The sequence below is a fragment of the Lutra lutra genome, chromosome 8, assembly GCF_902655055.1.
Source record: "Lutra lutra chromosome 8, mLutLut1.2, whole genome shotgun sequence".
NCBI lineage: Eukaryota > Metazoa > Chordata > Mammalia > Carnivora > Mustelidae > Lutra > Lutra lutra.
In genome coordinates, this window is record NC_062285.1 from 77145329 (window position 1) to 77172219 (window position 26891).

At 41.0% G+C, this 26891-nt stretch overlaps 1 protein-coding gene across 1 annotated transcript in view; it reads left to right on the plus strand.

The window, feature by feature from the left end:
* The first annotated feature begins 22557 nt into the window (after positions 1-22557).
* SMCO2 (single-pass membrane protein with coiled-coil domains 2) overlaps positions 22558-26891 on the plus strand; it is a 30619-nt gene continuing 26285 nt past the window's right edge. The window contains exon 1 of the mRNA XM_047741834.1: positions 22558-22931. The gene's annotated coding sequence lies outside the window, so the exon portion shown is untranslated. The remainder of the gene's footprint in view (positions 22932-26891) is intronic.

The window sequence follows — 26891 nt, forward strand, 5'->3', positions numbered from 1 at the left end:
GAAGCCAATTATATAAACAAAAAATTACAAAATTAAAGAAACACATTGATAATGGTATAATAACAGTAGGGGACTTCAACACCCCACTCACTGCAATAGACAGATCATCTAAGCAGAAGGTCAACAAGGAAACACGGCTTTGAATGACACACTGGACCAGATGGACTTCACAGATATATTCAGAGCATTCCATCCTAAAGCAACAGAATATACATTTTCGAGTGTGCATGAAACATTCTCTAGAATAGATCACATACTGGGACACAAATTGAGTCTCAACAGGTACCAAAAGCTTGGGATCATTCCTTGCGTATTTTCAGACTATAATGCTTTAAAACTTGAACTCAGCTACAAGAAAAAGTCTGGAAGGACTACAAATACGTGAAGGTTAAAGAACATCCTACAAAAGAATGAATGGGTCAACCAGGAAATTAAAGAAGAATTTTTTTTAAATACATGGAAGCAAATGAAAATGAAAACAGACAGTTCATAACATTTGGGATGCAACAAATGTTGTCCTAAGAAGGAAGTACATAGCTATACAGGCCTTCCTCAAGAAGCAAGAACAGTCTTAAACATACAAATTAACCTTACACCTAAAGGAACTGGAAAAAGTACAGCAAATAAAGCCTAAATCCAGCAGAATAAGAGAAATAATAATTAGAGCAGAAATCAAGGATATAAAATTTAAAAAAAAAAACAGTAGAACAGATCAATGAAACTAGGAGCTGTTTCTTTGAAAGAATTGATAAGATCAATACACCCCTAGCCAGACTTATCAAAAAGAAAAGAAAAGGGGGAGCCTCAGTGGCTCAGGCTATTAAGCATTTGACTCTTGGTTTCAGCTCTGTCATGATCTCAGGGACCTGGCATGGAGGCCTGCACTGCGCTCCCTGCTGAGTGGGAATTCTGCTTCTCCCTTCCTCTGCATCTCCCCACTCCCACTTCTGTGCATGCTTTCTCGGGCACACTCTGTTTCAAAAGAAATAAAATCTTAAAAAGAGAGAGAGAGAGAGAGGACCCAAATAAATAGAATCATGAATGAAGAGGAGAGAGGACAACCACCACTGAAGAAATACAAACAATAATGAGAATATTATGAGCAATTAGATGCTAACAAATTAGGCAATCTGGAAGAAATGGATGCATTCCTAGAGATGTATAAACTACCAAAACTGGAACAGGAAAAGATAGAAAACATGAACAGACCCATAATCAGCAAAGAAAGTGGAGCAGTAATCAAAAATCTCCCAACAAACAAGAGTCCAGGCCCAGATGGCTTCCCAGCAGAATTGTACCAAACATTTAAAGAAGAATTAATACCTATTCTTCTGAAGCTGTTTCAAAAAACAGAAATGGAAAGAAAATTTTAGGAGGCTAGCATTAGTTTGATCCCAAAACCAAACAAAGACCCCACCCACAAGAAGAATTACAGACCAATATCCCTGATTAACATGGATGCCAAAATTCTTACCAAGAGCCTAGCTAATAGGATCCAACAGTACATTAAAGGGATTATTTACCACAAGCAAATGATAATTTATTCCTGGGCTGCAAGGGTGGTTCAACATCCACAAATCAATGTCATATACCACATTAATAAAAGAAAGGACAAGAACCATATGATCCTCTCCACAGATACAGAAAAAGCATTTGACAAAATACAACATCCTCTTTTGATAAAAAGTCTACAGTGCAGGGATAGGGGGAATATACTTCAATATCATAAAAGCCATCTAAATGGCCACCTGGATGGCTCAGTGGGTTAAAGCCTCTGCCTTCGGCTCAGGTGATGATCCCAGGGTCCTGGGATTGAGCCCCACATTGGGCTCTCTGCTCGGCAGGGAACCTGTTTCCTCCTCTCTCTTTTTCTGCCTACCTCTCTGCCTGCTTGTGATCTCTGTAAAATAAATAAATAAAATCTTTAAAAAAAATAAAAAATAAAAGCCATCTATGAAAAACCCACAGCAAATATCATCCTCAATGAGGAAACACTGAGAGCTTTTCCCCTAAGTTTAGGAACACGGCAGGGATGTCCACTCTCACCACTACTCTTCAACATAGTAGTCCTAGCCTCAGCAATCAGACAACAAAAAGAAATAAAAGGCATCTCAATCAGCAAGGAAGTCAAACTCCATTCTTTGCAGATGACATGATACACTATGTAGAAAACCCAAAAGATTCTAAGCCAAAATTGCTAGCACTCGTGCAGGAATTCAGCAACGTGGCAGGATATAAAATCAATGCACATAAATCAGCTGCATTTCTATATAGTAACAATGAGACAGAAGAAAGAGAAATTAAAGAGTTAATCCCATTTACAATTACACCAAAAGCCATAAGATACCTAGAAATAAACCTAACCAAAGAAGTAAAAGGATCTGTACTCTGAAAACTATGGAACACTTATAAAAGAAATTGAGGAAGAAACAAAGAAATGGAAAAACATTCCATGTTCATGGACTGGAAGAACAAATATTGTTAAAATGTCAATGCTACCCAAAGCAATCTACACCTCCCACGTAATCCCTATCAAAATACCATCAACATTTTTCACAGAGCTGAAACAAACAGTCCTAAAATTTGTATGGAACCAGAAAAGACCCTGAGTACCCAAGTAATTCTGAAAAAGAAAACCAAATCTGGAGGCATCACAATTCTGGACTTCAAACTCTATTACAAAGCTGTCATCAGTAAGACAGTATGGTACTGACACAAAAACAGACACACAGATCAATGATACTGAACAGAGAACCCAGAAATGGACCCTCAACTCTACGGTTGTCTAATCTTCGACAAAGCAGGAAAGATTATCCAATGGAAAAAGACAGTCTCTTCCAGAAATGGTATTGGGAATATTGGACAGCCACATGCAGAAGAATGAACTTTGACCTTTCTAACACCATACACAAAAATAGACTCAAAAACGGATGAAAGACCTAAGTGTGAAACAGGAATCCATCAAAATCCTAGAGGAGAACAGAGGCAACAACCTCTTTTGACCTTGGCTGCAGCAAAAATGAATTATTGGGACTTCATCAAGATAAAAAGCTTCTGCACAGCAACAGAAACAGTCAACAAAACTAAAAGTCAACCTACAGAATGGGAGTAGATATTTGCATCAAATAAAGGGTTAGTATCCAAAATCTATAGAGAACTTACAAAATTCAACATCAAAAGACTAAAAAATCCAGTCAAGAAATGGGCAGAAGACAGGAGCGGACATTTCTCCAAAGAAGACGTACAAATGGCCAACAGACACATGAAAAAAAAACACTCAATACCATCCAGCAAATACAAATAAAATACAAATACAACCACAATGAGATTACCACCTGACACCTGTCAGAATGGCTAAAATTAGCAACTCGGGGAACAACAGATGATGGCAAGGATGTGGATAAAGGGGAACCCTCTTACACTGTTGATGGGTATGCAAGCTGGTGAAGCTACTCTGGAAGACAGTATCGAAATCCTTTAAAACGTTAAAAATAGAGCTACCCTAAAACCCTGCAATTGCACTGCTAGGTATTTATCCAAAGGATACAAACATAGTGATTTAAAGGGGCATATGCATGTCAATATTTACAGCAGCAATGTCCACAATAACCAAACTATGGAAAGAGCCCAGATGTCCTTGGACAGATGAATGGACAAAGAGGATGTGAGATATATTTATATATATAGACATATATATATATATGTCTATATATATATGATGAAATATATATATATTCATGTGTGTGTATATATATATGATGATATATATGATGAAATCTATGATGGAATATTACTCAGCCATCAAAAAGAATGAAATCTTGCCATTTGTAATGATGTGGTTGGAGCTAGAGCATATTATGCTAAGGAAAATAAGTCAGTCAGAAAGACAAATACCATATGATTTCTCTCATATGTAGAATTAAAAAAAAAAACATAAATGTAGGGGAAGGGAAAGAAAAATAAAATAAGATGAAAACAGAGAGGGAGACAAACCATAAGACTCTCAACTCTAAGAAAGTGTGGGCTGCTGGAGAGGAGGTAGGTGGGGGGATGGGATAACTGGGTAATAAACATTAAGGAGGGCACTTGAAGTAATAAGTGCTGGGTATTGATGTAACTGATGAATCACTAAATTCTGCTTCAGAACAAATAATATAGTATATGTTACTTAAATTGAATTTATACACAAATTTTTTTAAAAGTATAAACTATCAGTTATAAGACAAGTAAGTTCTGGAGACCTAACACATAAGTATGGTGACTATAGCTCATAATGTACTGTATATTTAAATTTGTCGAGACTAGATCTCAAGTTCTCATCACACACAAAAAATGGTAATTATGTCAGGTGACTGATACTTTAATTAGCTTGGTTATGGTAATCATAACACAATGCATACATATACCAAAATATACACACGTTAAATATATGAAGTTTTTACCAATCATAGAGTAATTAAACTAGAAAGAACTGTTGGAAATATACTAAAAACAAAACCAAAACCAAACAGTGAATCACTTAAGAAATGGGAACAGGTGTAATTTACATTTTATTTTACCCTAAAAAGTATACGTCCGTTTGTTAGTTTTCTGAGTTAGGCCCATGGCATTTTGGAGGGGATCTGTTAATGGGACTTCTGCAGAATCATACCAATGATTTCTCATTTGTGTGCCCAGTTTGAATTTCTGTAGGTAAAGCAATGTAAGTGCAAAATCCTACTAGGTGTTTACTTTTTTTTTTTTTCCCAGATCCAAATGTTTACAGCTGTGTTAACCCACCCCTACTTTAACAACAAAAAAGTGCAGTTTGCCATTTTAAGATTTTTCCAAAGTTTAGCTTAGCTTTCATAAAAAAACCTTTGAAACTCATTCCATCATTTTACGTTATTTGATACAATGAGCACAACCAGAATGAACAGGTCACAAGGGAAAAAGAGCTCCTTTGGCAAAAGAATCTATGCAGAGCTCCTGACGCAAGTCCATTTCCTTCCACCAAGCTCACCTGCATGCACAGCCCTCCCTTCCACCCTTCTTCCTGTGAAAGGGTGGAAGATTGGGGTTCCTGTTCCCTGAAGTTGACCCAAGAGTACGTCTCGGCTTACATCTGGTCTCCCAACTCCTCAGAATCTTCCGTCTACATCCTATTTTCAACAACTCCCTCTTTTCTACCTGGTTTCTGGGATCTCATCCACTCCTAAAATTTCCTACCACCTAATTGCTTATGATGTTTAAACCTGTGATTCCCTCCTGATGTTTCTCCTTATGTCCAGAACTATATCTCCAAAAGCCTACTAATTAAATCTGCTTATATATTCAAGAAGGACCTTCATATCCACATTTCCAAAATGTAATTCATCTTTTGTCCTTCCTCCCCAATCAGCTCTGCCTTTAGTGTGCCCTATTTTCCTATAGGGTATCAAGATTTACCCAGTTTCCAAACCAGAAACCTTTAAGGCATCACTGACTCATCCCCTTACTCTATATGTCTAATCAACCCCATCACTCATTTGATAAATATTTCTTGATCTGTATTAATTTGTTATAGGTTAGCATTTCCAATTGAGTAAACTAAAACACAGGTCAGTCAGTAAAATTTTAATTTCAGACAAATGATGAATAATTTTTTAGAGGAGTTTGAACCCAAACACTATTTGGGACATACTTTTTACTAAAAAGTTATTTCTTGCTCATATGAAATTCAAATTTAACTGGACATCCTATATTTTATGGCAATGCTATTACAGGTTTACAATTCCAATTACTCATACCAACTTTAGAATACAAACATAAAAACAAACAAAACAAAACAAAAAAAAGCCACAACTGCAAAACTGATATTACAACACAAGTTATCAAGGCTCAGTTTGTTATAATTAAAACTAGTTCATGCGTACAAGCTCCAAGATACGTATTTTAACAGTAACTCCACAGGGACCCATGTGTCACAGTAAGATTGCCCACTGTTCCAGAAGCGTCTTAGTATAGGCGGGCTGCCATAACAAAACACCATCGACGAGGTGACTTAAGAACAGAAATTTATTTACTTACTCGCCATTCTAGAGGCTCAGAAGTCCAAGACGGAGGCTCCAGCACTGTCCATTTCTGGTGACCGCTCTCTTCTGGCTTGCAGACAGCTATCCTACCCCTAAACCCTCACGTGTGATGAGAAAAGAGACCTTATGGACCCTCTGGCGCCTGGTATTGTAAGGGCGATAATTCATAAAGCCCCGCCCTCATGACGTCATCTGAACTTAATTACCTCCCAAAGGTCCTACCTCCAAATACCATCCCATTGAAGCTCAGGGCTCCAACATAGGAATTTAGGGGGCACAATTCAGTACATAAGACAGAAGCTTACCTAGTTTATAAATTGTACAGTAGGCGTCTCTTTCCTCTCCCTACTGTTTTCCATCTAAACTAATGAATCTCAAATGTTAGCTCCGTTAGAGTCACCTGAGAGAGCTTGTTACAACCCAGACTGCTGGTCCCATCCGCGTAGTTCCTGATTCAGTAAATGCAGGCTGGAGTTAAGAAATTTGCATTTCGAATAAGGTCCCAACTGATACTGATGCTGCGGGCCGAAGACCACACTTCGAGCTCTGCCTTAGAGATCCCTTTTGTCTGATGCGGGGACTGAGCATTGGTACTTTTTTTAAAGCTCTCAGGTGATTCTAACAAGCAACAGGGTTGAGAACATTGTCCTGATGCATTTTCCATGCGATAGCCTATATGCTTTTCGGAAAGCCTAAATCTGAGACAGGAACTCATCAGTTGAAAACACTGAATGGCATCTGAGTTGCCCTCAGCATCAGATGTAGCTTCTTACCAAGTCTTACAGAGCCTGCATAATGTGCTTCCAGCTCACTTGTTTTTGTTTTTGTTTTTTTTTAGTTTTATTTATTTATTTGACAGACAGAGATCACAAGTAGGCAGAAAGGCAGGCAGAGAAAGAGGGGAAAGCAGGTTCCCTGCTGAGCAGAGAGCCCGATATGGGGCTCGATCCCAGGACCCTGGGCTCATGACCCGAGCAGAAGGCAGAGGCTTGAACCCACTGAGCCACCCAGGCGCCCCCCAGCTCACTTGTTTGTTGTTGCCTCTAGTCCTGTGTCAGGCTGGCTCACCTTGTCATGACCTATAACCCAGGCTTGCTGGATCAATGGCAGTTCCCTGAAGTTGATCTTGCTCTTTTTCTCACTGAGTCTTTGCGCATTCCTTGTCTTTCCTGGGAAAGTTCTCCCCAACACACCTTTCCACCTGGCTAACCTTTCCTTTCCCTTTAGAGCTTTACAGCTAAGAAGTGTGAGCCGTGGGCCAGCAGCATCAGCCTCTCCTGTTAGAAATGCACAGGCCATGGGACGCCTGGGTGGCTCAGTTGGTGAAGCAGCTGCCTTCGGCTCAGGTCATGATCCCAGCGTCCTGGGATCGAGTCCTGCATCGGGCTCCTTGCTCGTCAGGGAACCTGCTTCTCCCTCTGCCTCTGCCTGCCATTCTGTCTGCCTGTGCTCGCTCTCTCTCCCTCGCTCTCTCTGACAAATAAATAAATAAAATCTTTAAAAAAAAAAATGCACAGGCCTCGCTCCAAACCTACTGAATCAGAACCTATATTTTAATAAGATCCCAGAGCGAAAAAAAAATCCCAGAATGATTCATATTTACATCAAAATTTGAGAAGCACTTTTTTTTTAAAGCTCCTGTAGAGGTATTTTCTCTGGATTGATGTTTTCGATCCCCCAAGACTCAGGCAGGTGCCTCTCCTCTGTGTCTGCCTGGTAATCTTCACTAGCAGCTAACACACTGCACCTGTGTGCCCCATCCCCCTCTGGCCTGTGAGCTCTCTGCGGACAAGACTGTGTGTTTATTTATCCTTGTATTCTTTACAATAGCACAAGACCTAGCCCATAACAGATGCTCAAAAATAGTTGTTGATTAAATAAGAGCTTTTTAAAAACATGTATTTATTTATTTATTTGAGAGAAAGAGAGGGTGGGGGATGGAAGAGGGAGAGAGAGAATCTTGAGCAGATTCCTTGCTGAGGTGGGGGAGCCTGATGCAGGGCTCGATCTCACGATCCTGAGATCAGGACCTGGGCCAAAACCAAGAGTCAGACACTCAACCAACTGAACCACCCAGGCACCCCTAAATAAAAGCTTTTGGAAATAATTAGAGAAAGCATCAGCTTTCCAGTTTAAAGAGATTGGGACTTTAATTCCTTCTTTGCCACTTACTAGGTGTAGAATCTTGGACAAATGACTCACTTTTTAGAACTTGCTAGCCACTGGTAAAATGAGAATAACATCAACTATTCTATAAAGATGTTGTCAGGATTAACGCTATAACACATATAAAGTCAGAACACAATGCCTGCCACATCAGAATTGCACAGGAAGTGGGAGTGGTCTTCTCCCTTAGTTCTCCCAAGTGGTCAGACTTGACTGAGTTTACTAGAATACTACTCATGGACATAGAAAGACAGGCTGTCCTTGAGTGAACTGCCATTTTTCTTCTTGCTCTTTTTCCCACTGCATAAAAGCAAAAACAAGTCAATAAAAGTGAGAACTGACCTGGAATCAATGTTCTTCTCTGCTTTCTGTCAGAAAGACAAAACCCAAACTTAGGCCATCAGACATGCTGGTCTTTAAGGATCCACACAAGGGATCCCAGCCAGGTTCTGGGACCCCTGGGCTTAGTTCTTTAACCCTCTTTCTTCATTTCTGTCTACCAGTGTACTAAAGAAGAGTAAATAAACTTTTTATAATGTGATTCAAGGTGGGGCAGCAAACAAATGACCTATAAGCGGAATCTTCTGCTTTAGATGTACTAGCTGGAGGTTAAATTTTCCCCTGAGAAAAGTTACCATCTTTTTGATAATTCACCTCAAGGCTGCTCCTACATCCTCCACCCTTATTCTCCAACCACAAGATTCTAATCCCCTCAGTCTCTGGCTCCCAAGCTTTTTCTAATAAGTGAGCTAATAAGGACAGAGGGGTGAAATTATCAATACCAGAACCAAAGGATTAAAAGAGCAGAGCGGATTGAAAGAGGAGGCAGAGAAGGCAAGGAGGGGTACTTTTCATCTACCACAGACTTGACAATATGTTGGCCATAAGACCGCCCCTAATCTGGGCTATGGGTTTTGCACAGGTCAGAAAACTGTATTACCTGAGCCAAATTCACATTTTCCTGAAGTATTGTGCTAGACTGGCTAAGCTGAAGATTTTTTTTTTTATAGCTCATGCCACCCACACTTCCACAAGAGCAGAATATAAAGCTAGAGTGACTAGATGAACATCAACGTCTGAACGATGTTTCTTTCAATGGATATATACAAACCAAATACTTTGCTAGGATCTCTGCATAAACATCATTTGGATACACAAACATTTTATGCTTTAGTTATCTTTATCTGTGTAAGGGAAAAAGCAAGCCATCATCTGTTGCATACTTTTGAAAAATTAATGGGTAGAAACAACTTCACAAGCTTTCTCAGCTACAAAAGCATCTCTATAAAAAATAAGTTACTGAGATTAATTGTAAATAATACAGTGTAATGGTCAATTTTAGGTGTCGTCTTGACTGACTATGAGGTGGCCAGATTAAACATTTTTTAAGATTGATTGATTTGAGAGAGATAAGACAAATGGTGGGGGGCAGAGAGGAAAAAGAGACCCCCACTGACCAGGGAGCATGATGCTAGGCTCAATCTCAGGACCCTGGGATCATAACCTGAGCTGAAGGCAGATGTTCAACCGACTGAGCCACCCAGGTGCCTCTAAACATTTCCAAGGATGTCTATGAAGTGTTTCTGGATGACATTTATATTTGGATTGGTGGACTCAATAGATTGCCCCCTCCTTTGTGTGTGGGCATCACCCAATCCACTGAGGACCTGAATAGAACAAAGGTGGAAGGAGGAATTAGCCTCTTTTTTCTGCCTCAATAAGCTGGACATGGCATCTCATCTTCTCCTACCTTTGGACTTGGATTTACTCCATTGGCTCCCCTGGTTTTCAGGTTTTTGGACTTAGACTGAATCACACCACCAGGTTTCCTGGGTCTCCAGCTTGCACATGGCAGATCTTAGGTATTCTCATCCCAAGATTTATTATGAGTAATTGGCGCATGTGATTATGGAGGATGAGAAGACCCAAGTCTACCATCTACAAGCTGAAGACCCAGGAAAGCCGGTGTCATGATTTGGTACACCAATAGGACAAAACATATATATCCTATTGTTTCTGTTTTCTCTGAAGAACTCTGGCTTATAAGATAGGAAACTGTTTATTGAGGTTGTATTGAAAGACTGACAATAATGAGGCTCCTCTCCCTGCTTTGCCTTCCTGGAAACTTCCTGCATAGAAGAAATTTGATTTAAAACCTATTGTGCCTTGATTGAGTTAAGTATAACTCGAGAGGATTTAGGCAGACTTAGTTCTCAACTGGTTCCCTAAAGGGGGGAAATGTTAAAACCCCTGATATAAATCCACCAAGTAATCTACCAGTAATGCAAATATGTCCCACTGTCCTATGTGCACTTTGTAATTCCATTTCCCTGGCTAGGAACTTCTATTCCTCCCACAGCAGAACCACAGGCTCTTAAAAAATCAGTCTTTCCCCTGAACTCCAAGAAGACAATGGCCCAGTTGGCTTAAATGCCTGACTGACTACCTGGGTCTCACATCTCTAGACAGAATTTTTCTGGCCAGAGTAGCTGGCTCCATTGCTGCCTCTTGCCTCTCTCTCACCTTTGTCTTTCCCTTTATCTGCCAGTTTTGGCTCCCAGCCCCTTCTCAAACCATAATAGCCTCTTCAGGCAAACTTATCAAATGCAGCAAGGAATGAATTATGTAGACCTCATGCAGGGACACAGTGTTCATCCCGGGCTCAGCTCCGTTCATTTTAGGAGAGAAATCTGTGGAAGTCACTGCCCCAGGCAGCCTCAGCCAGTGCTGTCCCAAGGGCCACTCAAGGCCGTTGAGCCTCTCTCTGGTCCTGATTTAGGCCTTATGGCTTCCTTGAGTATGAGACAAGTACCCTGTTTCTTCAGTGTCAGCCAACCCCACTCCATCCCACAGCTCCACCTCTGCGGACCTCGCTGGCTTGTCTGATGGGCACCACATGACCTGACCTGTTTCTTCTGATGCCTGGTTTTCACTGAAGCACTTGTGTACTCATCATAAATGGATGTTATCAGTTAGCTGAGTCTTCTTATCTAGATAAGTCGGTTAGATTCTAACACTACCAAGTTTAGGACTATTGTTTCAGTATAAATAGCCCCACCCCCCCCAACACACCCGAGAATCCATACTTTAGGTCTTGTAAATTAGCACACTCAAGACTGTAATCCCGAGCCCTCACAGAAAGAAACAGCACTAAGTCTGGAACAGAGACTTCCTTAATTATGGAGGAGTTATTAAAATAATGTTTATTAGTGAAGCAGTACTCCTGTAGTTATTTAAAAACGGCACTTCAGGCAAATTAGACTGCCACATAAATAATAATGAAATTATAGCCAAATGGTAAGGTAAAATGGGCTACATCTTTCTAGGTAGAAGTTTCTTGGTATTTTTGGATTACTGGCTTCATACAGCTAAGTACCCCCGACGGGATGTCTGCGAAGGAGATTATCCTTATAGGGAAAGAATCACTGCCCTGAATGATTCCTTGGGGAAATTTTAAAGCATTTATGAAGCATTGATATAGTCCAAGGAATTCCAGATTTTGATATGCTTTATGAACAGCCACACTGAGGCTCTCAATCTTTTCTCACATGAATAATAGGAAGATACCAGTACATGTCATTTATTTTATTACTAAAGATAGCTACTTACCAGTTGCTCTTTCTTCTTCTTCTTCTAAAGTCTAAGATCCCCGTTGATTCTCATTATTGGCGTATAAAGTCTCTGAGAATGCTGCAAATTAGCAAATACTGGATAGTTTTCCTCGGGAAAATCCAGGGTTAGTGTCGTGTGAGCTTTTGGTCACATTTTCATCAACTGATCAATACACAACTTTGTTTTTCATGTGCTTCTGTTTAAAGGTACCATATTTAACGAATATTATTGATTCATTAACATTGAACCAGCAGCCAACAGCACTATAACTCATGCATGAATGAAGCTTCTTTGACGCATGTTTTTTCTCTAAAAAAGCATATCACAGCCTCCTCGTGTAAAGGAACACTAGACAGCATTTTAACACTACACTTGAAGCCCACCGTTTTAAACCATGAAATCACCAACCAAAAAAAAAAAAAAAAAGAAAGAAAGAAAGAAAAAGAAAAAAAAAATCACTGCTGTAAGAATTGACACCATTATAGTCTGCAAAAAAGACACTTTATAGCATGAGAGCTGAAACAAGAAGGCAGAGTACCACCTTGTCCCTCCTCAGCTTGGAACATGTTAGGTGACTCAAAGTTTTCAGGGCTCTGTGAAAACCCACAAAGGATCACAAAACACCAAGAGGTTGATTTGGGGGTTTACAAATAAACTTTGGTGAGTAAGTCAATTCACAAATATGGAAATTGTCAATAATGAAGACTGACTGTATATTCTTGGTCCCCAGACCCCCTCTCCCTTAAGTATCCTCATTCTTGGGCTACTCGGTAGATTACCTGATGGATTTACATGACTTGGACTTCTAGAACCCTACTGGGTCTGCTTTCCTGAAGCAAAGTCCTTAAGGGGATCTTTTTCTTCACCCCAGTTCATCATCTAATAACCATCACTCTCTGCAGGGAACACTTGTCAGCTAGCAGGAGTTAGAGTAAAATTCAGTCACATTTAAGAGGTCATGGCTGATATGATACCTCTTCCAGAGATAACGATAATTTTGCAAAATCTGTTTGTTCCATAATCATATGGAATGGAACTTTAGTAGGATTTCAGAGCGGTCAGTAGAAAATAGAGGAAATGAAGGTAAGGAAGGCACATTTCTGATATCCTATCATAAGGGAGCACCTGCTCTGGGAACTTAAGTTTCCCTCCTAGGCGCATGGTTGTAACACATGTTCTGGGAAAGCCCGTGATTCTGGACTTGTTTGATGTCAACAGTCTCAGAACATGAGAATCCACCGCCTACTCTTCCTGAAGTCCCTCTGAGTATTTCAAGCTTCCATCCCAGTGTACAGGGTATTGGCCCCAAGTTTTCAACCAGGCTGGGGCTGAGCATCTATTATGCCACAGGAGATGCCTGGCCTCGAAAATCTCCCTTCCAGGAGCTGGCTGGACAGGAAACTGTGTCCCAGACAGGCTTGCAAATGTGGTCAAGATTCCTTAGCGTGGTTTGGGGCTGCCACCTATTGTTTAAAGTCTTATCGTTTCAAAAAAGATGACTCTACCCAGGGTCTGCCGAGGTAAAAGCCACTGCCCCAACCCATGCTGGGAAATGTAAGTGCTCTTTCAGTGGCACTGTACACAGCTCTGTAAATCTATACTTTGGAGTCAAGCCCAGCGAGAGAACGAAACATTCCCTTGCAGGTCCTCCCTGAACAGCAGTCACACGTGTTCCCACATGAAAGAATGGCCACGTTTGCCCCTGGCAGCTCCCCACCTTGGAGAATTTCAGAAATGCCTATGGCCTCACCAGAATGAACTGTTTGAACAAAAGGAGGTAGAGAGCATGAGAGGAGACTGGATGCTGACTGATTTCTTGGTCTCTCCTTCCTTCCGCCCCACCCCCCACCTCCTTCGCTACAGATGTTTTCGCTGGGCTTCTATCAAGCCTTCTTGGCTTACTCTTTGGCTCGCTCCCCAGGGAAACTGTATTCAAGTCAGTAAGGCAAATGTTGCGTGAATGAAGAAGAGAGATTGCCTTTTCCTAGCTAAGTAACTGTCATTTTGGTTTACTTTCCAAGTAACACCGTTGATTTTTTTTATAATTACAAAAGTTGTCAGGCTTATTGCAAAAAAATGTTGAAAAATGCAGACAAGCAATGAAGCAAATGACAAAAATCAAGTATGATCCCATCACGCAAATATAATCATTGTTGACACTCTTGTTGTTTTCTCTTACCCTTTCTTTGTAAGTCAGTATGAATAAATATGTTTCCAATGGGATTGTATTGGATATAATGTCTGTATGCTGCCTTTTTCGCCCACTTGGCTATATACTCTACGTATTTTCCATGATATTACATATTTTCAGACAATCATTTTTTAAAAAATAAACTATTTATTGAAATGATCTTATAGTTTTTATTCTTTCTCTTGTTGATGTGATGTAACACATTGATTGATTTGCAAATATTGAACCACCTTTGAATTCTGGGACTAAATCCCATTTGATTGTGGTGAGTGATTCCTTAAAACATACTGTTGAACTCTGTTCACTAATACTTTGTTGACAATTTTTGCATCTATGTTCATGAAAGAAATTGGCCTGTACTTCTCTATTTTGTAGTGTCTTTATCTGGTTTTGTTTTCCAGGTAATGCTGGCCTCATAGAATGAATTTGGAAGCTTTCTTCCCTCTTCTATCTTTTGGAATACTTTGAGAAGAATCAATATTAACTCTTCATTAACTGTTTGGTAGAATTCACCTGTGAAGCCATCTGGTCCTGGACTTTTGTTTGTTGAGAACTTTCTGATTACAGGTTTAATTTCATTGTTCATAATAGATCTGTTCAAATGTTCCGTTTTTTCCTGATTCAGTTTTGGAAGGTTATGTGCTTCTAGAAATTTATCCATTTCTCCTAGGCTGTCTAATTTGTTGGCATATAATTTTTCTTAATGTTCTCTTGAAAACAAATTAAATATTCAAGAATGGGAAGAATGGATGGTTAGAATATGGATGTTGATCGTATGAAATATTACACAATAATTAAAAGGAAATGAGGAAAATGTACAAGACTGACCTAGAAGGTTCTGAGACGTATTGAAAAAGGAAAGCATATGTGGGACATAATACACAGTGTGAGCACAGTGTGAGCACAGTAAAATTATATAAAAAGCATTTGAATATGGGGGCACCTGGGTGGCTTGGTCAGATAAGTATCTGACTCTTGATTTCAGAATCATGAGTTCAAACCCCATGTTGGGTTCTGCACTGGGCAGGAATCCTACTTAAAAAAAAAAAAGCATTTGAATAAGTAAGGCAATGTATATATGAGTACGTGAGTATCTGGGAAGACTATGCATCAAAATATTGATGTCTCTGAGGAGAAGAATGATTACAAGACAAGTCTTCTCATTTTTTAGTTTATGTATTTTTATAGTTTTAACTTTTTATTTTATTTTTTATTTTATTTTAAATTACTTATTTATTTTATTTTTAAAACTTTTACTATTTTATTAATTTATTTTTATATATTTTTTTAAGATTTTATTTATTTATTTATTTATTTACTTGAGATAGAGAGAGAGAGCAGGATGAGGGACAAAGAGAAAGGGAGAATTTCAAGCAGACTCCACACTGAGCATAGAGCCTGCCCTGGGGCTCGGTCTTATGACCCTGAGATCATGACCTGAGCCGAAATCAAGAGTGGGATGCAAAAACAACTGAGCCATCCAGGTGTTCCAAAATCATAGCTTTTTTTTTTTTTTTTTAAAGATTTTATTTATTTATTTGACAGAGAGAGAGAAAGCACATGAGCAGGAGATGGGGGAGTGGCAGGCAGAGGGAGAGGGACAAGCAAGACTCCCCGCTTAGCAGGGAGGCCAATGTGGGGCTCCATCCCAAAACTCTGGGATCATCACCTGAGCCGAAGGCAGATGCTTAACCCACTGAGCCACCCGGGCACCCCCAAAATTGTAGCTTGAAATGACTGAGAATTTCAGGCAATATACAGGCTCTCATCCTTGTAGTCAAAGGCACGCCAGAGCTAGACACATCCATATCACTAGGGTTGCACAGCCTTTCTTTCCAAATGTCTTCCTGATTTCTGTAGAAATTCCCTAAGATTACAGGTAAAGCCAAAATCTGCTCATGGTATATTAAATGAAAACTCTAACTAGAACTCTTGGTTAAACTTAAAATGTAACACTTTCTTGTTATCTCCTCTCGGAGGAGGGTACGATGGCTCATGTTTCAGGTAGAGGATGACTAAGAGAAAATCTGCATTCTACGTTAGATCCTTTTTTCCATTAGCAGAAAAACTATGTTTCCTTATTTTGGCTTACTTTCTTGGGCTTCCAAAATGATTCCATTTTTCTCATTCTGTGTCAGTTGCAGTGTTAAATGCTTGAGAGGCGATTTTGTGCGCAGAAAAGATGAATTGCATCTGTCATGCAAAAGGGAATGAAATGAGTCTCAGAGGGCTTGTCTCGGAAAACCCACACCCATGCCCAGAAACCACTGCTTCATTTCCTAACCACTTACTTAGAAACCAGGTATTCCTTTCTAAAACACTGCCTGAAATTGCTGTGTTCCTATAGCGTGACTTAGGTCGTGGCAGGTCCTTTCATAGGAATCTTTGTTAATTCCCCATAGCCCGCAGGCTTGTCTGCCTTCCTTCCTTTCTTTCCTCTTCTCTGAACTTTGTGCTGGACAGAAAATCACAAAAATTCCCACTACTCCAAAATAGCCACTTTTAACCTTCGGATGAACATCCTGAAAGTTATTTCTCTATGAAAAGAAAAAATATCAATATGGCTATAAATACGTATTGACATAAATGTCTATTTCATCATTGTCTTCTTTTCTGTTTAATGATTAAAACATCAATTAAATTACAGCTGAATAAAATACAATGAAATTTGTCTGGAAAACTATCTCCTCATCAAATTCTGTTTAAGCTCGAACTCCTTGCACTTGCATGCCAACATATTTAAGACAGGACCCATTCCCTAGAAAACCTTCTTCCCTCTTCATCATTTATCTGAACAACCTTTGATTCAGTCACATTTCTGACAGGAAACTCTTTAAAAGTATTAGAAAAGCCACCCTATCCCTATGCAGGCATCCTTCCAATAATCCCTCTGCTCTGCAATTCTTTTTTTCTTTTTTAAAGGTTTTATTTATTTATTTTTTATTTATTTTTTAAAGATTTTGTTTATTTATTTGACAGAGAGAGATCACAAGCAGGCAGAGAGGCAGGCAGAGAGAGAGGAGGAAACAGGCTCCCTGCTGAGCAGAGAGCCCGACGCGGGGCTCGATCCCAGGACCCTGAGATCATGACCTGAGCCGAAGGCAGTGACTTAACTCACTGAGCCACCCAGGTGCCCCAGATTTTATTTATTTTTTGACAGAGAGAGCGTGCGTGCACACAAGCAGGGGAAGCGAGAGAAGGAGAAGCAGGCTTCCCGCTGAGCGGGGAGCCTGATTCGGGGCTCGATTTGGCACTGGATGCCATGCCGGGACCCTGGGATCATAACCTGAGCCGAAGGCAGACACTTAACCGACTGAGCTAGCCAGGCATCCCTGCTCTGCAATTTCATAGCAATGCAATAAATGTCCCAACTCTTGCCATTCAACCTATATTAAATGTTACTGTTTTTATCTTTTGCTAAGCTGAAGGTAAAGACAGCCTTGGACATGCTTTCTTCCCCCGCCTTCCTTAGCACAGTGTCCTAGATTCAATAAGCAGCTGATAAATATTTGATAGTAGAGATGAGGATGCTGTTACCACCATATAAGAGGACTTCACACTGATGTTTTATTACCAAATATCTGGAGTAGGTAAAGTAGGCACTACTTCACCCAATCTTTCTGATTCTATGTGTCCTCTACCATTTTCTATAGCTCCAAATCTGATATCATTCTTTTTTTTTTTTAAGATTTTATTTGTTTGACAGTCAGAGATCACAAGTAGGCAGAGAGACAGGCAGAGAGAGGGAGGGGGAAGCAGGCTCCCCGCTGAGCAGTGATCCCAATATGGGGCTCGATCCCAGGACCCTGAGATCATGACCTGAGCCAAAAGCAGAGGCTTAACCCACAGAGCCACCCAGGCACCCTCTGACATCACTCTTGTTTAGGGTCTAATATGAGAGTTTCGGTCTTGAAGACCTTTCCTGAATATCAGGACACAGTAGTTTTCCTTCTTTTCTTTCTTTCTTTCTTTCTTTCTTTCTTTCTTTCTTTCTTTCTTTCTTTCTTTCCTTCTTTCTTTCTTTCTTTCAACTTTGTCTTTCTTTACACAGTGAGAATCATTTTATTAAAGGGCTGGAAGCCAGGGGCTTCCCAGATGTAGGATGAATAACGCTCTTCTTATCCTGGAGGTCAAGACCTTCACCACCTGAGGTTTCACATATTTTATTCCTCCACGCTGTCACTTCTCTTTTTCAGTGCCTGCTGCATTCCAGGGCCCGAACCAAATGCTTTATACACAATTACCCCGCTTCCTATTCACAATAAGTCTGCGAGGTAGACATTCCTCTATTTTGTTCATGAGAAAAGGGAAGCTCAGAGATATTAAGTAACTTGCAGATATCTCTCTGTCCTGGCAAAGTTTAAAAAGAGGCACATTCAAGGCAGATTGTTTGATCTAACTACTGGCTTCGTAACAATGTTAGAAAGTGAATTAAACTATTACAAAACCCTCCACAGAAAGGTACTCATTAAAAGGTTCTGATTAATAAACACGTATTTACTCCTTTGTAGGTTTAATTCCTGAAATCTCTGGGTTCCCAATGAGGCCTTTTGCCAATACATTCACAGTGTAGGGTTTTCATGGGGATCTAATGCTTCCCACCTTTTTTTAAAGATTCTATTTACTTGAGAGAGAGACAGATATAGAGAGAGCGCACCAGCAGGGAGATGGGCAGAAGAAAAAGGAGAAGGACATGCAGACTCCATGCTGAGCGTGGAGCCTGACATGGGGCTCATCTTAGGGCTTGATTCCAGGCCCCTGAGATCATGACCTAAGCTGAAGTCAGACACTTAACCAACTGAGACACTCAAGTACCCCTCTAATGTCTTTCTTGAGTAAGTGCCACATCTCAAGACTCACTGGGCTACAGGTGGCCTGGTGATGGGCAAGGAGGTTCAAAAAGGATCAGAACAGAACCTCTTGCTGGGGAGGAACTGATGTTGGGTAGTTAAACCTAGCTTCAGGCCTTGGGGGAAGGTGTTTTGAGCATTTAGAGATTAGTTCAAGAAAGCTGCCTAGTCATGATATCCAAGATGCAACAACAATGTTGGGGGGGGGGGGGTGGGGAGGGAAATGCCCTGTGACTGTGGTTGCTACTGCTTAGAAAACCTTCCTGTGTGCCTGGAACTTCACTTACATCACCTATAATCTTTTTTTTTTTTTTTAAAGATTTTTATTTATTTGATAGATCACAAGTAGGCACAGAGGCAGGCAGAGAGAGAGAGGAGGAGGAGGCAGGCTCCCTGCTGAGCAGAGAACCCGATGTGAGGCTCGATCCCAGGACCCTGGTATCATGACCTGAGCCGAAGGCAGAGGCTTTAACCACTGAGCCACCCAGGCGCCCCAGATCACCTATAATCTTTAAAAAGGATTTCCTGAAGTCTGGTCCATGAAACACAGTGCTTTGAGCATGAAAAAACCTCTGGGATCAAATAAGCATGAGAAACAAACTGCACTATTTCCACTCCACCAAAGAAATTGGGTTATTAAAGTAAATGGAAAAATAAGCAACCAGGGTGTCTGGTTAGCTCAGTCCATTAAGTGTCTGCCTTTAATTCAGGTCATGATCCCAGGGTCTTGGGATCAAGTCCCACATCAAGCTCCTTACTCAGTGGGGAGTCTGCTTCTCCCTCTCCCTCTCCCTCTGGCCCTCTCTCTGTTCCTTCTTACTCTCTCTCTCAAATAAATAAATAAAATCTTTAAAAAAAAAATAAACATTCACTCCACCAAAGAAATTACATTATTAAAGGCTCCAAAAATACAAAAAAAAGGGGCAAAATATTTTGTAATTAAGAAGCCATATTGAAAACATTTTAAGAATTTGTAATGAACAATAGAAATGGGTAACTCTAGTTGTCGATATTTTAAGAAGTTTTTGTTAAAAGGAGAAAGCTAAGATGGTAGTTCAAATACACAGAATGAAGGAATGTTTTTCTACAAGAAGGGAAGCATGACAAGATTTTCACGCAGAGCAAACAATAATGCAGAGACAGAGCTTGAAGTTATGTGTCCATTTCCTCAAAGAAATTGCAAGCTTCTTAGGGGAATGCCAAAAAGAGTTTCTGAAATTACAAGAGAATGGAAAATTAATGGAAGATAATCCCCAAGAAGGAAAAAGGGTCTGATTCAAGGGAGGAAGGAAAGTGGAAAAGTACTTTCTCTGAGCTCTGAGGGTATGGGAGAGGATGAGGAAAGCATACGGATGTTCTGAGTGGAGAAGAGGTTACACAGAGGAGCTGACTGGCGGTGGAGAGCCCTTCCATCAGGTGGCCATGATGTAATGCGGGTAATGAGGGAGACTGGGTCACTGCTCATAGAGGGAGCTGGCTGCATTTTGGGAGTAGGTAAGAGAGGGAAAAGAACCAAGGAAGACAGAAAACAGCTGTTGGCCCCATATGTCCGGGAGGCAACAAGAGATGTGTAAATTTTTCTGAGTAACAGTGAGAACCCAATGTGAAGAGTAGTCATATTTGGTGGTGCTTGAGGGCGTGGTCCCAGGAGCCAATATAGGTTTGGGTTTGAATCCCACATCCCTCCCTTTTTGAAAGATGGTAAGAATTGGATTAGGTAATATATGTAAAAGACTTAGAAGAGTGCCTTGCATATAGGTAAGTACTCAGCGTTAGTTTTTATTGTTGTTGTTAAATTTTGGTGGAGCCCCTCATAAGAATCTTGTGATTTTTTCCTTTTCTTTTTGTCTCCTTTATTTTTTTTTTTAAGATTTTATTTATTTATTTGACAGAGAGAGATCACAAGTAGACCGAGAGGCAGGCAGAGAGAGAGGAGGAAGCAGGCTCCCTGCTGAGCAGAGAGCCTGATGCGGGACTCGATCCCAGGACCCTGAGATCGTGACCTGAGCCAAAGGCAGCGGCTTAACCCACTGAGCCACCCAGGCGCCCTTTTTGTCTCCTTTAAAAAAAAAAAAAGAAAGAAAGAAAAAGATTTTATTTATTTATTTATTTTAGAGTGAGAGCACAAGTTGCAGGGGGGCAGGGAGCAGAGGGAAGAGCAGAATTCCCCAGGGAAGAGAGCCTGATGCAGGATTTGAGCCCCAGGACCCTGGGATCATCACCTGAGCTGAAGGCAGATGTGTAGCCAACTGAACCACCAAGACATCCAGGATTTTTCTTAAAGAAACACAGAGTTACTTAGGACAACCAAAGTTATGAGCATCGTCTTAATATGAGGCAGGAACCCAAGACTGAAGATTGGCCCAGCAGGTACTGTACTATAGGAGGCCACAAGGTGAAGGAGTCTGGAGCATAGAAAGCTTAGAAGAAGAATGATGAGATATCTGACATTGAGCTTTTAGCTGAGGAAATACTCAGGGTGATGACAAGACCTAAAATATTGACATAGAAAACATGGCTACCATATATGTATTCATTTTATTCTTTGACAAAATTTTTTTGTGTGCCTAATACCAGCCACTTGCTTATTGCTGGTGTACAACAGTCAACAAAGCATACAGCCCTTGGTGTCTTCCTAGAGCCTTCTTTCTAGCCAGAGCACTAGCAATCATCTGGCAGTACCCTAAACTCCTTCCTTGAATTATTGCCTTAATCTTCTTTTTTTTTTTTAATTTTTTTTGAAGATTTTATTTATTTATTTGACAGAGAGAGAGAGATCATAAGTAGGCAGAGAGGCAGGGGGAAGCAGGCTCCCCGCTGAGCAGAGAGCCTGATGTGGGGCTTGATCCCAGGACCCTGAGATCATGACCCGAGCCGAAGGCAGTGGCCTAACCCACTGAGCCACCCAGGTGCCCTTGCCTTAATCTTCTTGACAAACCAAGTTGGCAGATATTCTCCAACACATTTTTCAAACAAAGAAATTATATTTTACCACAAGCCAAATAGCTAATAAATGGCAAAGCCAGGTTTGAAACACTGACCTCATTCTAAAGTTCATGTTTAGAAAAGTTGTTCTGATTTCCTCACCATGCTGCCAAATAATGTTGGTACTTGCATAGGAAATCTTTAAGAGTTGGTAGCTTAAGACCCCTGACGTCAGAATGTTAGACCCCTCCCATGGGTGCTGAGTTCCCCAAGAATGAGGGAGAAGAAGAGGTACCAAGGAAAATGTGATCTTGGCAATGAAGTCTTGGAAGAAGTGAAAGTGGGTGGTAGAGAATGTAAGAGGAAGTATGGACAGAGCCATAAAGTAAGAGTAGCTCTGGTTTGCCAGACCAACTGCTTCCTCATTCCTGCTAAGGGGGAGTGGGGGGATGGGAGAAGTCATGTCCTCTATTGCAGAAGGTCTGGGATGCCTTTGTTCAGACAAGGAGGTGAAAGGAGTGGGCACGGCAGAAGCAGCTGAAGTTGGAAGGGCATCCCAGAGCACTGTGTCAGTAGACAGAGGGACAGAGGGCTGGATTTAGTTTCTAAAGTGTTGGCAGGAGAAGCAAGGAAACTAGGAGACAAGCTGGAGATGTAAGTTAAAAGAATGCAGGAGAGCGATGGCCCCCCTGGAACCTTGTCAGAGGGGGTTGAAGGGTCTCATGTGCCGCATTCCATGTGGAATGTCAGGGAGGGCAAGTCCAACTGCAAACTCACCTGCCTAGGTGTGTACCACTCATAAATGGCTTCATCTCTTCCTTTGGTGCTGGGGAAAGGAGGATCTGGCATCACCAAAACTCTCCAGGGAAACTTAACTGTCGCTAGTTTACCCCGACTGAATTGAGAGGTTATTTGTGATTGCCAAATCAGGAAAAACAAGGATATCACCAGGCATACACATATTTCACAGCTGTTACCATCTCATCATAAACTGGCCAGGAGCCTATGGTGACATCAAATCCTCGATTATTGGAACCAGGCTTTAAAATTTCTGGGAGCCCAAATTGTCTAACCAGCAGGTACTGAAGAGGGTGGATCTGAGTGGCCAGGCCTGGAAAAAATCCCCCACAAAAGGTAAGTTACAGATTTCATCAGCTGTCTTTTAAAATAGTTGATCTGTTCTTTTTGAGTAATGCTTGTTCATATTTGTAATTTTATTTTATTTTTTAAAATATTTTATTTATTTATTTGACAGACAGAAATCACAAGTAGGCAGAGAGGTGGGCACAGAGAGAGGGGGAAGTGAGTGATCTCTGCTGATCAGAGAGCCCCATGCGGGGCTCGATCCCAGGACCCTGGTATCATGACTGGAACTGAAGGCAGAGGCTTTAATCCACTGAGCCACCCAGGCGCCCCTGTAATTTTATTTTTTTAAAGATTTCTTTCTTTATTTATTTTAGAGAGAGAGAAGAGAATGAGCATGGGGTCAAGGGAGAGGCAGAGGGGCAGAGGGGCAGAGGGAGGTAGAAAGAGAGAATCCCCAAGTAGACTCCCAACAGAGTGCAGAACCCAACATGGGGCTCGATCTCAGGACCCTGAGATCATGACCTGAGCAGAAACCAAGAATCAGATGCTTAACCAACTGAGCCACCCAGGCGCCCCACCAATTTGTAATTGTAGAGGTTTTGATGAGGTTAGGGAAAAGAGGAGGGATTCATTCCAGTTGTACCAAACAGTCCTAGAGGCCAATGGTTTAAACATACAGGAATGAAGAGATAGGCTCCTCTAGGGAGGAGAAGACAGATTTGAGTTTCAAAGGTCTAGAGTGTGAATACTTCCAAATTTCAATACATATATTAATCACCTGGGATCTTGTGAAAATGCAGATGCTGGTTGAGTCTAGGGTAGGACCTGAGATTCTGGGTCTTTATAGTAAGCTCCCAGATGGTGCTGATGCTGCTGGTCAGCAGACCATACTTGGAGTAGCAAGGACCAAAAACTACATAACTAGTCAAGATGTAGCTTCAGCGGCACCTGATGACTCGGTCTGTAGCGCATGTGACTCTTGATCTCAAGGTCTTGAGTTCAAGCCGCACACTGGGTGTAAGATTACTTAAAAAAAAAAATCCTCAGAAGTTAGCTTGTTTTTAGGGGTGCCTGGGTGGCTCAGTGGGTTAGTCTCTGCCTTCAGCTCAGGTCATGACCTCAGGGTCCTGGGATCTATCCCTGCATCGGGCTCTCTGCTCAGTGGGGAGACTGCTTCCCTCTTCCCCTCTGCTTGCCTCTCTGCCTACTTGAGATCTCTCTCTCCGTCAAATAAATAAATAAATAAAATCTTTAAAAAAAAAAGTTAACTTGTTTTTGAGGTGAGACGGCTAATAAGGAACCTATTAAATCATATTGGGCATCAAATGTATGTATAATAGTAGGATAATTGTCATATTTGTAGCCAAAACTTGCAAGTTTAAAACCCTGATTCTACCATTTTCTAGCAATAAAACTTTGGGCAAATCATGGTCTATCTCTGAGTCTCAGTTTCTGCATTTTTAAAAATAGAGGTAATAAGATCTGCCTGGGTTGCCTGACCACTGAGGGTGGGTGTGAGAACCAAAGGAAACACTCAGTGAAAGTTCTTGATAAACTAAAGGTGCTGCACATGCATAAGCATCATCATCATCATCATTATTTATTATATTTGAAGCTAATGAAACCTAATAGCTCTCATCTCTACTGTTTTTACTTTGATAAATAGGTAACATTGCCAAGTGTCTGCATCCATCTGATACTGTATGAAGCACAATAAGAATGACTTGATTTGCCCCGCACCACTCTCGTAACAATGGTGATAGTAATGAGAAAAGTCAGACCTACATGATATCAGGGTCCTGGGATCGAGTCCCGCATCGGGCTCTCTGCTCAGCAGGGAGCCTGCTTCCCTCTCTCTCTCTCTCTCTCTGCCTGCCTTTCTGTCTACTTGTGATCTCTCTCTGTCAAATAAATAAATAAAATCTTAAAAAAAAAAAGAAAAAAAAAGAAAAGTCAGACCTAGAACATTAAGATTATGCCTAGCTGCTAAGGGTTGATTGTGATATGAGCTCAGCCTGCCTCTCCAAAACTCAAACTCTTACTCACTGCCTCCAGTTGATTCACTGTAGCAAACACCCACCATCACAGAGGAAGGTAATGGTCTAGAACCGTACCTTCATCTGCTCAGCAGGGAGCCTGCTTCCCTCTCTCTCTCTGCCTGCCTCTCTGCCTACTTGTGATCTCTGTCTGTCAAATAAATAAATAAAATCTTAAAAAAAAAAAAAAAAAAAAACAAGTGGCAGGGTAGCTTTGGCCTGCAGGCTATAGTTTGCTGATTTCTGGTCTAGAAAATTCTGAGTTGTTCAATATGTAGCCACCAGCCACATATGGCTATTTGAGTTTAAATTTATTTAGGTTAATTTAATTTCAATTCTTCAGTTGCATTAGCTACATCTCAAATGCTCAATAGCCACAGGGGCCTGGTGTCTACCATACTAAACAGTATAGAGAAGATTTCCAACACCACAGAAGGTTTTTAATGGGGAGTCCTCATCTAGATCATCTTTTGGGGTGGAGGAGAAATCCCTTACAGGTAGCTGTGAGGACATGGAAATTTGCTAGTTAACCAGCTGTATGACTCTAAGTCAATCACACCATCTCCCAGACCTTCAGACACATAAAGCAGGAATACTACCTTCCTCGCCATGTTGTCATGGGAACTAAATCATAAGTGAAAAGCACTGTAATCTACTAGGAGCTGCACAAACGTAAGCCATCATTAGGATTCTGTTATTGAAATAAGAGAAAATATATGGATGTAGAATTCGTGTAGGCACTTGAAATGAGAGAAGCAAATTTTCTTTTAAATCACCCAATGGAAAGCTATCAGGATGTCAAAGAATTATCAAAAAAAGGAAATATTATTTGCACAGTATTCTAATTTTTGGACAGGAAAGAGACTTGAAACCAGGCAGATTTTATGGCCATTCATCTTTCAGAGCTTGGATTTGCCTTAGTAATGCTTAACATCTTCAGGAAACAGATGAAACTGTCCAGATAGGAGCAGTGATAAAATTGGGCAGGGCGCAGTGTCTCTCCCGAAAGAGATCAAATTTTTATTCATTTTTGTCACATTCAAAGTTAATAAGGATGGAGCTATCTCACATCAAAGGTTCCAGTCTTTGCCTTTGCTCCTCCTTCATAGGAGCCCCCTTTGTACCACATCCACTGTGGATTCCCACAATGGCCAAATACAAAGCACAATTTTTCCACAGAGTGATGGACCAGGCCATTGGCTGCCCAGATGGTTCCAAAAGTCTCTGGTTCCCCAAGCCTCTTTCCTCCTACCATTCCTCATCTCAGCCATAATTCACCCTTCCAGGGAAATCCCTGTTATCCCTTCCCTTCCATCAGTCCACAGTCCCCTCAGACCTCAGGGATTCTGTCTCTTAAGGTCCTCAGGGTCAGGCCACTCTCCAGAAGCCTGGAGAGGTTTCCTCCTGTTTGGTGATGGGTATAATCCTTGTGATTCCTGCTAATAACTAGGAGTTCTGTTTCATATGGATCCTTTCTTACAGCTTTTCATATGAGCTTTCTAGAACCTGCTTGCAACTCTCCATCCCCTTTCTATTTCCTTTCACCTTTATGTCTCTCACCACTTCAGTACTCCCTTTAACAATTCACTCCCCCACCACCCACTGATACTTGCCTATCCAGCTGGAATGAAAGTTCCTCTTCTCACATACAGCTGCTAGTGGTATATAGTGATTTAACCTTTAGGAAATTAATTTGGGAATATTTTTCTAAATCTTTAAAAATGTATACATAGGGGCATCTGGATGGCTCGGTCTGTTGGGCATCCAACTCTTGAGTTCAGCTTAGGTCATGATCTCAGGGTTATGAGATTGAGTCTTGTGTAGACTCCATGCTCAGTGGAGTCTGCTGGAGAGTCTCTCTCTCTCCCTTTCCTCCTGTCCCTCCCCATTCTGTCTCTCTAAATTAATTAATTAATTAAATTAGAAAAGCATATAAACTTTGGGGTGCCTGGTTGGCTTAGTCAGATAAGTG